The sequence below is a fragment of the Erpetoichthys calabaricus genome, chromosome 11 (genome assembly GCF_900747795.2).
Source record: "Erpetoichthys calabaricus chromosome 11, fErpCal1.3, whole genome shotgun sequence".
NCBI lineage: Eukaryota > Metazoa > Chordata > Cladistia > Polypteriformes > Polypteridae > Erpetoichthys > Erpetoichthys calabaricus.
Genome location: NC_041404.2, coordinates 120,810,786 through 120,823,743, shown reverse-complemented (window position 1 = coordinate 120,823,743; position 12,958 = coordinate 120,810,786).

Below are 12,958 nucleotides of genomic sequence, written 5' to 3'. Positions count from 1 at the left end.
CCATATTAACCTTCATCAACATCCTATGTTTGCATCTGGGTGAAAGATTTCCTAAAAATGAAATTGAGGAATGGTCTGCTTTTGACTGTACAGCAATAGCACAATGCGACTGACTTTGGAATTGAACATATCTGATGTCTTTGTTTAAAGTACAAACAATTTCTTCAGGAGGAAAGTGTCATTATTAAACAATACAATGACTTTAAATTCCTTGTTGCAGAAAAAATCAAAAGCAATCTGATAAACAGCTTTCCAGAGATGACGAAATTTGCATTTCAGAATGATCAATTTGCAGAATTAGCAAAATTGATGGACATTGGTGCCACATTCGAAATGCTACCTGTAAAATATAATTACACATTATTAATAGGTATAGCATTTAACAATGAAACTTGTTTGGTATTGATAACTGAAATAACATCGTGTTTTTGTAACTTGAACTGAACTCCAACAAACATTCTGTAGCGCACAAAAATTTAGTCTTACTTTAAAATGCGCACGGATGATATTTTTTGCGCACATAGCCTATAAAAAATTAGAGGGAACATTGGCCGGGATGCCCCTGCACTCTATATTCAGGTGGAGCAGCCCTGGATAGTGCAATACCTCCCCCTGGATGCTAGATGGCCGCCCTCCCTGGGTTGGAGCGGTGCTTTGTTTTCCTGGGGGGTGCCAGGGGGTGCTGTAACTGGAACTCCTGAGCCTGTATGGGCAGCATATTCGTCACACCCGGAAGTGCAGCCGGAACTTGGCGATCAAGCACCTGGAGCCAGCGACCACCACTCAGCGGCCAGAGTTGGGTGGAGGAGGACAAGGTTGCATGGGAGGAGTGGTGGTGCCAGAAGAGAGGAGTGTGGTGTGCTTACTTTGTGTGTTTGTACGCTGGGAACTATGTTGTGCCTGTGGGGTTTACGGGGAAGATGTGACCCACAGATGAAGAAAAATAAATATTTGTTTTATTTTACTTGTGCCTCTGTGTGAATCTGCGTCGGGTTGGGCACAATATAGCACCTTTCTTACAAGGGTCAAGTGCTATGCTTGGTGATGTCCTCACAGGTTTTGGCAAGGAAACTCCTCTTCAGGTATATATATTTTATGCACAAAAAAGGGTTAAACAAACACAACACTTATAAATATTAAAGAAACATGCTACAGACCCCACCCCCATTTGTGGACAAGGGAGGCTCGTAGTATGGTTTGACATTGGCCACATGTATTATGTCTGATTTGATATCTGTTCCTGTCCATTGTTTGAAAAAGGTAGTTAACTGACCCTGTGTGTTTAAGGACTTTTCTTGTCCTTCCCATTTAGGCTCTAGCTTGGCTGAGAATTTATGTGCATCATCCAAGAGATGGTGGGCTCTCGTCCAGACTAAGTCCCCAGTCACTATATTGCCTCTTAGTAATGGGTATTATAATACTTAGCTTGTCGGGATGTTGCATCCACCAACCTCATCTGAACTCTCTGCCTTAACTGTTCCAAGCTGTGTAGGGTGTGGTATGATCTGATATTAGGAGATGGGGGAGTGGTTATGAGTCTGTCAAGTGGGCTGTTAAGCTGTCTGCCTAATGCAACCAGAGCAGGAGTTTCAACTGTAGCTTCATGCACAGCCAAGTTCAAGGCACACTTAAGCTCCAGGAGCCACTTGTTCCAGACCTGATAGTGCTCACCCACAAAGGAGGCCATCACTATCATCAGGGTCTTGTTCCCCTGTTCCATCAGGTTTATTTTGGGATGGTATGATGTTGCCAGTTTCCTCTTTACTTCCCAGGAAGCACAGAACTCTTACACTACGGAACTTGTGAACTGTGCACCCAGGACTGACACCAGGTACTTTGAAACCCCCCAGCGGGTGAAGATTTCATTCCTGAGGATGGAGCAGATCTTCATAGTCTTTGCATCAGGTAATGCAAATAGCTCCACCCATTTAGTGATGTAATCAATCACTACCATCAGGATGGTCTTCTATAAGGTAGAGGCCAGAAATGGCACCATCAAGTCCACTCCTAACATTTCCCTGGGGTCCTTGGCTATGGTTGACTGGAGATGACCAGCTGGCTTACCAGGTCCGGTCTTACAATGCTGACATACAAGACTGGTCTCCACATGCTGCCATGCTTCATTATAGACAGTGGACTATTAGGCTACTTCTTACAATGCTGACATACAAGACTGGTCTCCACATGCTGCCATGCTTCATTATAGACAGTGGGCTATTAGGCTACTTCCAAGATCCTCAACAAGGTCTTCATTTATCCCAATATGTGCACCAAATGGGCTTTCTTGATAATGAGCCAAGAACTGGGCAAAATATTCTTCCGGGACCACCAGCTGTAATTTTGTCCTTCCCAGGGTAATTGGCACTGATCTATACAAAACTCCTTGTAGGTCCACAAAATGGATGAGATCTGGCTTTGGGTCAGTCATCCCCATCTGAAACCCCTGGTACACAGGACTGATGGACTGCACATGTGCTATGTCCACCATGTTCAGGGCCATGTTGTTAGATGGCCCCTGTACAGCTGCTTGGCACACTAGTACCCGAGTCGACTAATAGGCATTAATAAAGCAGAACCAGAAGAATTCTTTTAACTTAAGGGTGAATGACATATTCGAGGACACCAGTGGAAATTAAGATAAAGCACATTTAAGACTGAAACCAGGAAGCACTTCCTTATGCAGAGTTGTGGGATTCTAAAACAAGCTATGGAGACATGTACAGTTGAAGTAGAAAGATGATATGATATACTAGGGCATTCCGCTCCTGCTCACTTCACTCGCCAACCCCCCCCAGCCTGCACTACAGGCCAGCGACTTTGCGTCTCTGCCACTTGCTCCTCCGAAACTCACTCTTAAATGGTGATACAATGTGAAACAAATACAGTTTTTTTTTACCTCCTCGTTGCTCGATCAGCTGCTTGCTTGCTGCTGCCGCTGTGCCGTGTGATCTGCATCTTTCGGGGTGCTTCAAACATTTAAAAGCCTGTACAGTAGCTGTCTTATTATTCTGAAGGAACAGTATGTCAAAAGTGTTCTAGAGGTGAAAAGAGTCTCAGACAGAGTAATGATTATGAAGCTGGAAATTGGAGGTTTTATGATGAATGTTGTTAGTGCATATGCACCGCAAGTTGGGTGTGCAATGAAGGAGAAAGAAGATTTTTGGAGTGTGTTGAATGAAGTGATGAACAGTGTACCCAAGGGACAGAAAGTGGTGATTGGCGCGGATTTCAATGGACATGTGGGTGAAGGGAACAGAGGAGATGAGGAGGTGATGGGTAGGTATGGTGTCAAGGAGAGTAATGAAGAAGGTCAGAGGATAGTGGATTTTGCCAAAAGGATGGACATGGCTGTGGTGAATACAGTAATCCCTCGCTATATCGCGCTTCGCATTTCGCGGCTTCACTCCATCGCGGATTTTATATGTAAGCATATTTAAATATATATCGCGGATTTTTTGCTGGTTCGCGGATTTCTGCGGACAATGGGTCTTTTAATTTCTGGTACATGCTTCCTCAGTTGGTTTGCCCAGTTGATTTCATACAAGGGACGCTATTGGCAGATGGCTGAGAAGCTACCCTACTTACTTTTCTCTCTCTCTCTCTTGCGCTGACTTTCTCTGATCCTGACATAGGGGGATTGAGCAGGGGGGCTGTTCGCACACCTAGACGATACGGATGCTCGTCTAAAAATGCTGAAAGATTATCTTCACGTTGCTACCTTCTGTGCAGCTGCTTCCTGAAGGGACATGCTGCACGGTGCTTCGGATACTTAAAAGCTCGAAGGGCACGTATTGATTTTTGATTGAAAAACAAACTCTGTCTCTCTCTATCTCTCTCTCTCTCTCTTTCTCTGCTCCTGACGGAGGGGGTGTGAGCTGCCGCCTTCAACAGTTTTGTGCCACGGTGCTTCGCATATTTCAAAGCCAAACAGCCCTATTGATTTGTTTGCTTTTCTCTATCTCTCTGACAGTCTGTGCTCCTGACGCGCACTCCTTTGAAGAGGAAGATATTTTTGCATTCTTTTAATTGTGAGACGGAACTGTCATCTCTGTCTTGTCATGGAGCACAGTTTAAACTTTTGAAAAAGGGACAAATGTTTGTTTGCAGTGTTTGAATAACGTTCCTGTCTCTCTACAACCTCCTGTGTTTCTGCGCAAATTTGTGACCCAAGCATGACAATATAAAAATAACCATATAAACATATGTTTTCTACTTTGCGGATTTTCTTATTTCGCGGGTGGCTCTGGAACGCAACCCCCGTGATGGAGGAGGGATTACTGTACATATTTTAAGAAGAGGGAAGAACATAGGGTGACGTACAAGAGTGGAGGAAGATGCACACAGGTAGATTACATCCTATGCAGAAGAGTCAATCTGAAGGAGATTGAAGACTGCAAAGTAGTGGCAGGGGAAAGTGTACTTAGACAGCATAGGATGGTGGTCTGTAGGATGATGATGGAGATCAAGAAGAGGAAGAGAGTGAGTGCAGAGCCAAGGATCAAATGGTGGAAGTTGAAAAGGAAGACTGCAAGGTTGAGTTTAGGGAGAAGTTGAGACAGGCACTGGGTGGTAGTGAAGAATTACCAGACAGCAGGGCAACTGCAGCAGATGTAGTAAGGGTGACAGCAAGAAGGGTGCTTGGCGTGACATCTGGACAGAGGAAGGAGGAAAAAGAAACCTGGTGGTGGAATGGGAAAGTACAGGAGAGTATACAGAGGAAGAGGATGGAAAAGAAGAAGTGCCTGAGGAATGGAGAAGAAGTGTACTGGTGCCGATATTTAAGAATAAGGGGGATGTGCAGGACTGTAGTAACTACAGAGGGATAAAATTGATGGGCCACAGTATGAAGTTATGGGAAAGAGTAGTTGAAGGTAGGTTAAGAAGTGAGGTGATGATTCATGAGCAGCAGTATGGTTTCATGCCAAGAAAGAGCACCACAGATGCAATGTTTGCTCTGAAGATGTTGATGGAGAAGTTTAGAGAAGGCCAGAAGGAGTTGCATTGTGTCTTTGTGGACCTGGAGAAAGCATATGACAGGGTGCTGTTATGAAAACTCAGGTCGCAAATACTTAAAGGCTGAGAAACGCTGGTCTACAGGATGGTAGAGAGACCAGCTATGTTATATGGGTTGAAAACGGTGGCACTGACCAGAAAGCAGGAGACAGAGCTAGAGGTAGCAGAGTTAAAGATGCTAAGATTTGCATTGGGTGTGACGAGGATGGACAGGGTTAGAAATGAGGACATTAGAGGGTCAGCTCAGGTTGGACGGTTGAGAGATAAAGTCGGAGAGATTGTGTTGGTTTGGACATGTGCAGAGGAGAGATGCTGAGTATATTGGAAGAAGGATGGTAAGGATAGAGCTGCCAGGCAATAGAAAAAGAGGAAGGCCTAAGAGAAGGTTTATGGATGTGGTGAGAGAGGACATGCAGGTGATGGGTGTAACAGAACAAGATGCAGAGGACAGAAAGATATGGAAGAAGATGATCCACTGTGGCAACCCCTAATGGGAGCAGCTGAAAAAAGAAGAATTTTATATATAGAGAGAGTAGATTGGAACAGCTTAACTATTGGCTAAACAAACTAGCTCGATGGACTGAATGGTCTCCTCTTGTTTATAAAATTTCTTAGATTTTTTTGTACAAACTTTATGTGGACAATCATGCTGGATATGTGAAACAGGAGTGGTAATTAACAGCAAAAAAAGCCATTCTCACCCAAAAAAAGATTCCCTGCCATATCACCCTTGTGACTTAGCCTATTTTCCAAAGTCACAAACAGTAAATAAATAAATGAATAAATAAATGGAAGTTCCAATTGGGGTGGCATGGTGGCGCAGTGGTAGCACTGCTGCCTTCAGTAAGGAGATCTGGGTTCACTTCCTGAGTCTTCCCTGCGCGGAGTTTGCATGTTCTCCCCATGACTGTGTGGGTTTCCTCCAGGTGCTCTGGTTTCCTCCCACAGTTCAAAGACATGCAGGTTAGGTGCATTGGCGATCCTAAATTTGCTTGGTGTGTGGGTGTGTGTGCCCTGTGGTGAGTTGGTGCTCTGCCTGGCATATGTTCCTGCCTTGCGCCCTGTGTTGGCTGGGATTGGCTCCAGCAGACGCCCGTGACCCTGTGTTAGATATAGCGGGTTGGAGAATGTATGGATGGAAGTTCCAATTGACTTTAAATAAAGGTCAGGTTGGTCAGAAAAATTTAATTTGTATTCTGAGTATTTACTAGCAAGGAGACCAAAATAAGTGAAGTTAAACTATAATTTTTCCTAAAATATGTCAATAATATCTCTACATGGGCAAAAAGTATCAAGTTTAGAATCTTATTTTTGAATATCACTTTCTCAATGTGTGAAAAACAAACAGACTTGTAGATAGACTCATAGTAAAAAAAAATCTAGTTTAACAGCTTCAGAGCATGTTAATCAGAAAGGATTTTAACATTTACTTTCAGAAATAAACTACTGTAATTCTGTGGTAAATTTATGGATTTATGCAAATAGTAGAATTTGTGTTGTTATGTGTATAGAGTACACTGAAATTTGTACTTGCATGTCTAAGCAACATGCAGCATGTCACTGGCACCATGTCATTTTAATTTGTAAATAGTGTTACTCATTTAAATGTGTTTCATACATATTCTTCTATGGTATATGTTTTGCCAAAATAAAGGTTTCTTCTGTGATGGATCATTGTCATGTCTCTTCATGTGATGGCTTTTTCAGCTAAGCCTTCTAATAGGCACGTTAACCAGAAGTGTGAAAGAGTGAATACGTCTTTTTTTTTTTTGTATAAGCCTGGGTGTTGTTAACTTTTAAATTCTATGTGCAGGATGAAGACAATGTCATTGTGGACTGAATCTATGATGATGTTAACTGTAGTTTTTATTTTTCTCACCTTTCTTGTCTTTTGACTATTTTCTGTTAGCTGAATATTCTAAAGCCATTGTAACCATTACATCTTAGGCAAAATTGATTAATTTGAACAGATATGTTTACAAGTTGTCCCCTTGTCTTCTTGTGTATTTACTTCTGGTATTGCCATGTGTGAAAGGTTAATTAGGCATCTTTAAAACAGGCAAGTGTGCATGAGTGGGAACCTGCCCAGTGCTGGTCCCTGTCTTCTGCCCAGTCCTGCTGGGATAAGCCTCAGCCCTCCATGAACATGAAATGAACAAGAATATTAACAAATGAATGGATTGATAGGTCAATTTTTAAAATATTACATGATTAATAACCTTTCTGCTGCTATATTGTATCTGTAGATTTGTATAAGCACTCTAAGTCTGTACAATACTTAGTGAAGAGTGCTACATATTAATAAATTGAAATATTTAAAAGAGTTGCCTAATTCAGTCACACAGCTACAACAGCTAACAGTATGCTAACTTGTATTCTATGAAGGGTAGTGCATACAGGGAACAGGCAAGATGCTAACAAGAAATGACACTCATGCAATGATACTGTATATGACATATTTTCTGAGCTTGTGAAAAAAACCAAGCCTAGGTTGAGATGCTTCTCACAGATCAGACAGAATCTGTAAAGAAATTCCCTATGGGTCAGACTATGGAATAACTCCAACTATTGGCAACGGCTAGAAGAAACTATATGACATTAATGGCTTTTGGATAAACAGATCACACTTAGAAGGAAATCCCACACAGCTGCATGTCTCTGCTATCACAGGTAGCTGAGATGATAATTATAAAGAAAGGTCAAGACAGCGAGTGGAATTGCATTGTTAAACTAAGCTGTAGAATTTAAATATTTATGTTGTACATTCTATATATATATATATATATATTTGTGATGAATGCAGCTTATTCTAGAGACCAACTGAAATAGCATGAAGCTAAAACTGATACAGGGTGGCCTGCCGTTCACTTTCCTTCTCTCAATCATTCTACCCCCTGAGGTGTAGGTGGAATATTACTGCCTAAGATTGTAAGTCTGAATGACGCACCTGAAAACCAACGCCACAAAAATTTTTTTGAAACAGTAGCAAATTCTTTCCTGAAAACAAAGCATAATTTTGTGATTATCAACATCTTGTATAAACATGAGGCTGGATGAGATTGTATGCACTGTCCTGGCAGCAAATATACAAAGGATGACTATTATCATCTTTCTGTTGTGGAAAGCTGAAAGAAGAAATGCATTAGGAAGTGATTTGATTTGTTCCTGGCATTACATACATTAGGTGCATAAAACTGTGGGACACTACCATTAAGTAGATATTAGATAGCCACAATTTCTGAGCTACGATGATAATGTGCAGTGCCCATACCAGACACAGCATTAAACTATTCAACATTCTCTTAATAGCAATAACAAATTAAACATGGCTGAGTTTGAAATGTGATGTTCAAAAGGCCTGAAGGAAGGTGATAGGCAGTTGAGCAACAGTCTATGTCGAGTGTTGTTTTGACCTCCCGTCTTCTATGAAGACACTTTACAAAACATATAAGATGTTAGTTCTTGGGGTTTCCATTAATGTTCATAAATTTACTGTAAGTAACCAACTAAAAAGATTACAATATGCAAGCTTTCAAGGCAACTCAGGCCCCTTCTTCAGGCAAGATGGGGCCTGAGTTGCCTTGAAAGTTTGCATATTGTAATCTTTTTAGTTAGCCAATAAAAGGTGTCATTTTGCTTGACTTCTCACTACATTCATAATGGCTAACACGGTACAACAACCTAGTACTACTGTAACTGACCAAAAAATCTGACAAAAAATAAATAAAATAAACAAATACTGTAGCAGTCAACTGTGTGGCACAATGGCAGGTTCAGAACCCCAGCTTATGCAGTCTGAATTGCACTAAACCCACCTTGTACCCCCCACCTAATGATTTTTAACATTCAGGACCTGATGCCAATTTTCAAAACCTTCACTTTGGATAAATTTTGTATATATTAATTCTGGATTTGCTTGTTTATCATGGCATCCGAGAGTGTGAATGTGTTGGCTGGACATAAAAATAATAATTCAATGAACTCTGTACAAGTGACAATACCACTGCTACCTTTCTTTCTGCAATTTAACTGAAAACCAAATGAACAAAATAAAATGTGTACCCTGGAGTCATTCATCTCACTGGCAATTTGCTTAGCTTTTCCTGAATCCTTCTTGTTATCTCTCTCCCGTTGTGATCCTTTTTTCTTGTGTAATGAAACCTCCTATCAGTTCCAGTCCTGTTTTCTGTTCATGTTACTTTGTCATAATGTATTGTTATTATTATTTAAGCCAAGTCTATGTGTGCATCTCAATAAAGCGCAGGTACACCTAGCTTGGTGCAGACAATGAATGCACAGCACATATTGTAGTCAGTCTGAGAATTACAGAAAGAATTAGTTTTGAGATTTTTCAATATCTCTTTTTTTTTTACATTTTATGTGAAATGTGAATGGAGACCCTTTGATAAAGAAGGCTGCCCTGTGTAAAATGATAATCAAAGAATGACTGAGGGGGAGAGAAAAGAAACAGAATGAGAAAGAGCAAAGGAGTATAAACAACATAGTCAGTGGTTCAGGAATTTCACATGTAACACTAGAGTAAGATACGGTGAGAGATAGGATGAATGTGAGCATCTTCACTCATTAACAGAGGGGCTCATTTTTTTTGGTTTGCTATGCCTGCTGTCTGCTCACCCTCATGGCTCACAGTAACAAACTGGTGCTACCACACTGGTGTAAAGACAAGGGTCTTTCATTATGCATATGGTAGTGCATTAAGTGAGACAGTGCCTTGAGGTGAACACCAAAAGGACTTTGACAAAGTGGCACAGGAAATGAGCGACAGGTGGCCTGCCCGGTTCACTCCTGCATATTACACGCTCAGTTGCTCTGAGGACTGAAGCGAGCAGACAGAAACGTGCCACTCACTGACGCCAGAAATGGGAAGAAGGATTAGAAGGGTGTTGTGCCACAAATATAATTTGTATAGTGGCTCTTAACTAAATAAATAAAGCACAGACATCAGCTCCGAGAGAACGGAGCGGTACTCATTTACTAAAGCCCGCGGGGAAATCATTTCCAAGGCTGCAAATTAATTTTCATAATATTAATAATGAATGTGAATAAATATGCATCATAATTATTCATCCCTCTGCTTATGAAGGACAACTTTTTCCTCATTTAGCCACAGTTTCTAAATATTTTTTGAACGAGAGCAATTCTTGGGGCCCTTTGACCCTAATTAATTCTGTGTTCAAATGCCATCAGCTCAATTGTGTCTTTGTTACATATGTGAAGCCTAATGAAACAAATACATTGCATTGTGCCGGTGCCTGCACTTGTGCTGAAATTGAAGTATTTTCAATTTTTGTGCACAGAGTACAATCTTCTAGAATTAAATAGCATTCAGAATAATTCTTAATGAACGGCAACAATTAAAGTGAAGCTGTAATGGCTTACTTGTGCATACGACAGAAATGCAGATGCTTTTTTCTTTGACATTTTGATTGGAAAAGCATGCTGCCCATTTGCCTCATTACTCAAGCACCTGACACTACAGGGTGAAGGGCAGTTAGTTGCCATGTCCTTTATTCGGTGTGGTTGGGTTTCTAAAGCCGGCAGCAGATACATAACTTCTGATCATTGAGGATGTCAATCCAGATAACTGCAGGTGCTGGTCTTCTTGTCTGAGGATGTCAGATTACAAGATTTGGAATCGCAGGGGCTCTGTGATGACCTTCTAGTATAGTTCTATATTTCCACAGTATTGCATGAGCTCCCCCTTTTCTGACAGCCATTAATGAGTTGCCTGACTGCTCTGACATGCATAGAGAGTTCTCTTTTCTGTCATGGTATGTCAAACACCAGACATGAGACACTTTGGACCCAAAACACACTCTTCCTCTGTTTCTTTGTGGCTACCTTGCTTGCATTGTACTTCCCAATGAACACTTACACTGCACAACAAAGTTTTTGCTTCTTGAACACTGTTGGGTGTTTCTTATAGATTTTCGGGTGCTGATCATTAATATCACATCAAAATTTACCCATCACGTACCGTTTCAGTTTTGTTGTGATATTTTCGCTCCTGTAAGTGACTTATCAACAACGGTTTGCGCAGCCTGGGCATGTCCAGGCATGGAATCAGGCCAAGCTGGAAGCTGTTCTGTGGAAGCTGATATCCTGGGCATGGCTGGGCAGGTCTTAATGAGCTTGACGCTGTCTCAGCATGCTATATAGGTGGCTTGCATACACCGATCCTATTCATTTGGTTAATATAGATAGTCAGTGTGTATGTATAGTATCAGTATAGTGAAGTATAGTATCTGTAGCAATATAACAGTAAGTAAGCTTGATGCTATAGACATTTTGGTGTTGGGCGATATGTCTCGTCAATGTTGTAACAGTCGCGATACATTCTGCTATATCTGTGGCGAATATACACATGCGCCTCAGAGACGTTGGATGGTTGCTCTTGTGAAGAAAGCTTATCATCTGTATTTTGGCTGCAAAATTGGTGTTCAAAACAAGGAATGAGTGCCTCACATTTGCTGTGCAACATGTGCTGTCAGTCTCAGATCCTGGCTCAGAGGCACTCGAAATACAATGCCATTTGCAGTTCCGATGATATGGCAAGAACAGAAAGACCATGTGACGGACTGTTACTTCTGTTTGACTAAAGTGTCTGGTTTCTCTGCCAAAAACAAGAAGTCAATTGAATATCCTAATGTGCCTTCAGCATTGAGGCCAGTGCCAAATGACGACAGTCTTCCAATTCCGCAACCACCAGAGAATTGGACCTTAGACAAACCAGATGAAGAAACTGCAATGCAGGGTACTGACAGTGACATTGACCCGGATTTTGAACTGTGCTCATCAGGTGATCCACATCTGATAGCACAGTCCGAATTGAACGATTTGGTCAGAGATTTGGGTCTGTCAAAAGCAAAAGTCAAGCTGCTGGGTTCAAGACTGCAGGAATGGTGTTTGCTGTCACCAGGTACGTAAATTTCTGTGTTTCGAGGCCGACATCATGATATAACCAAATTTTTTGCACAAGTCTACAGTCTCTGCTTCTGTTGTGACATTGAAGGATTGTTCTCGGCCTTGGGTTGTGATCACAACCCGGAAGAGTGGCGTCTCTTCAGTGATTCATTAATTTTAAGCCTGAAAGCTGTTCTGCTACACAATGGCAATGTTTGTCCTTCAGTACCTGTTGGCTATGCAGCACACATGAAAGAAACGTATGAGAATATGGAACTGTTGCTGAAGCACGTCCAGTATAGCAGGTACAAGTGGAATATCTGTGGAGATCTTAAAGTCGTTGCTCTGTTACTAGGACTGCAGCTCGGCTATACAAAGTACTGTTGTTTCATCTGTGAATGGGACAGCTGTGCCAAAGAGTCACACTATTCTCGACAGAACTGGCCACTCCATAAAAAGTTAGTTCAAGGACAGAAAAATGTGGCACATGAATCGCTTGTCGACCTGGCAAAGATATTTTTGCCTCCCCTTCTCATAAAACTGGGACTCATGAAGAATTTCATGAAAGCACTGAACAAGGAAGGCGAAGGTTTTCGTTATTTAAGACAGATGCTCCCAAGAATAACTGACGCCAAGATCAAAGAAGGCATTTTTGTTTGCCCCCAGATCAGACAGGTTATGAGTGACAAGCGGTTTGAAGATCTGTAAGTTGGGCCAGAAAAAATTGCCTGGAAAGCCTTCAAAGACGTTGTTGACAATTTTCTGAGCAATTGCAGAGCCCCAAACTACATTCAGCTGGTAGACAAACTTTTCAAAGCATACAAGACAATGAAGTGCAACATGTCACTCAAGATTCATTTCCTCCACTCACACTTGGACTTCTTCCCCGCAAATCTCGGTGCTGTCAGTGACGAACACGGTGAAAGGTTTCACCAGGACATTACTACGATGGAGAAACGATACCAGGGAAACTGGAATCCTTCAATGCTTGCTGACTACTGTTGGACACTGCAATGTGATG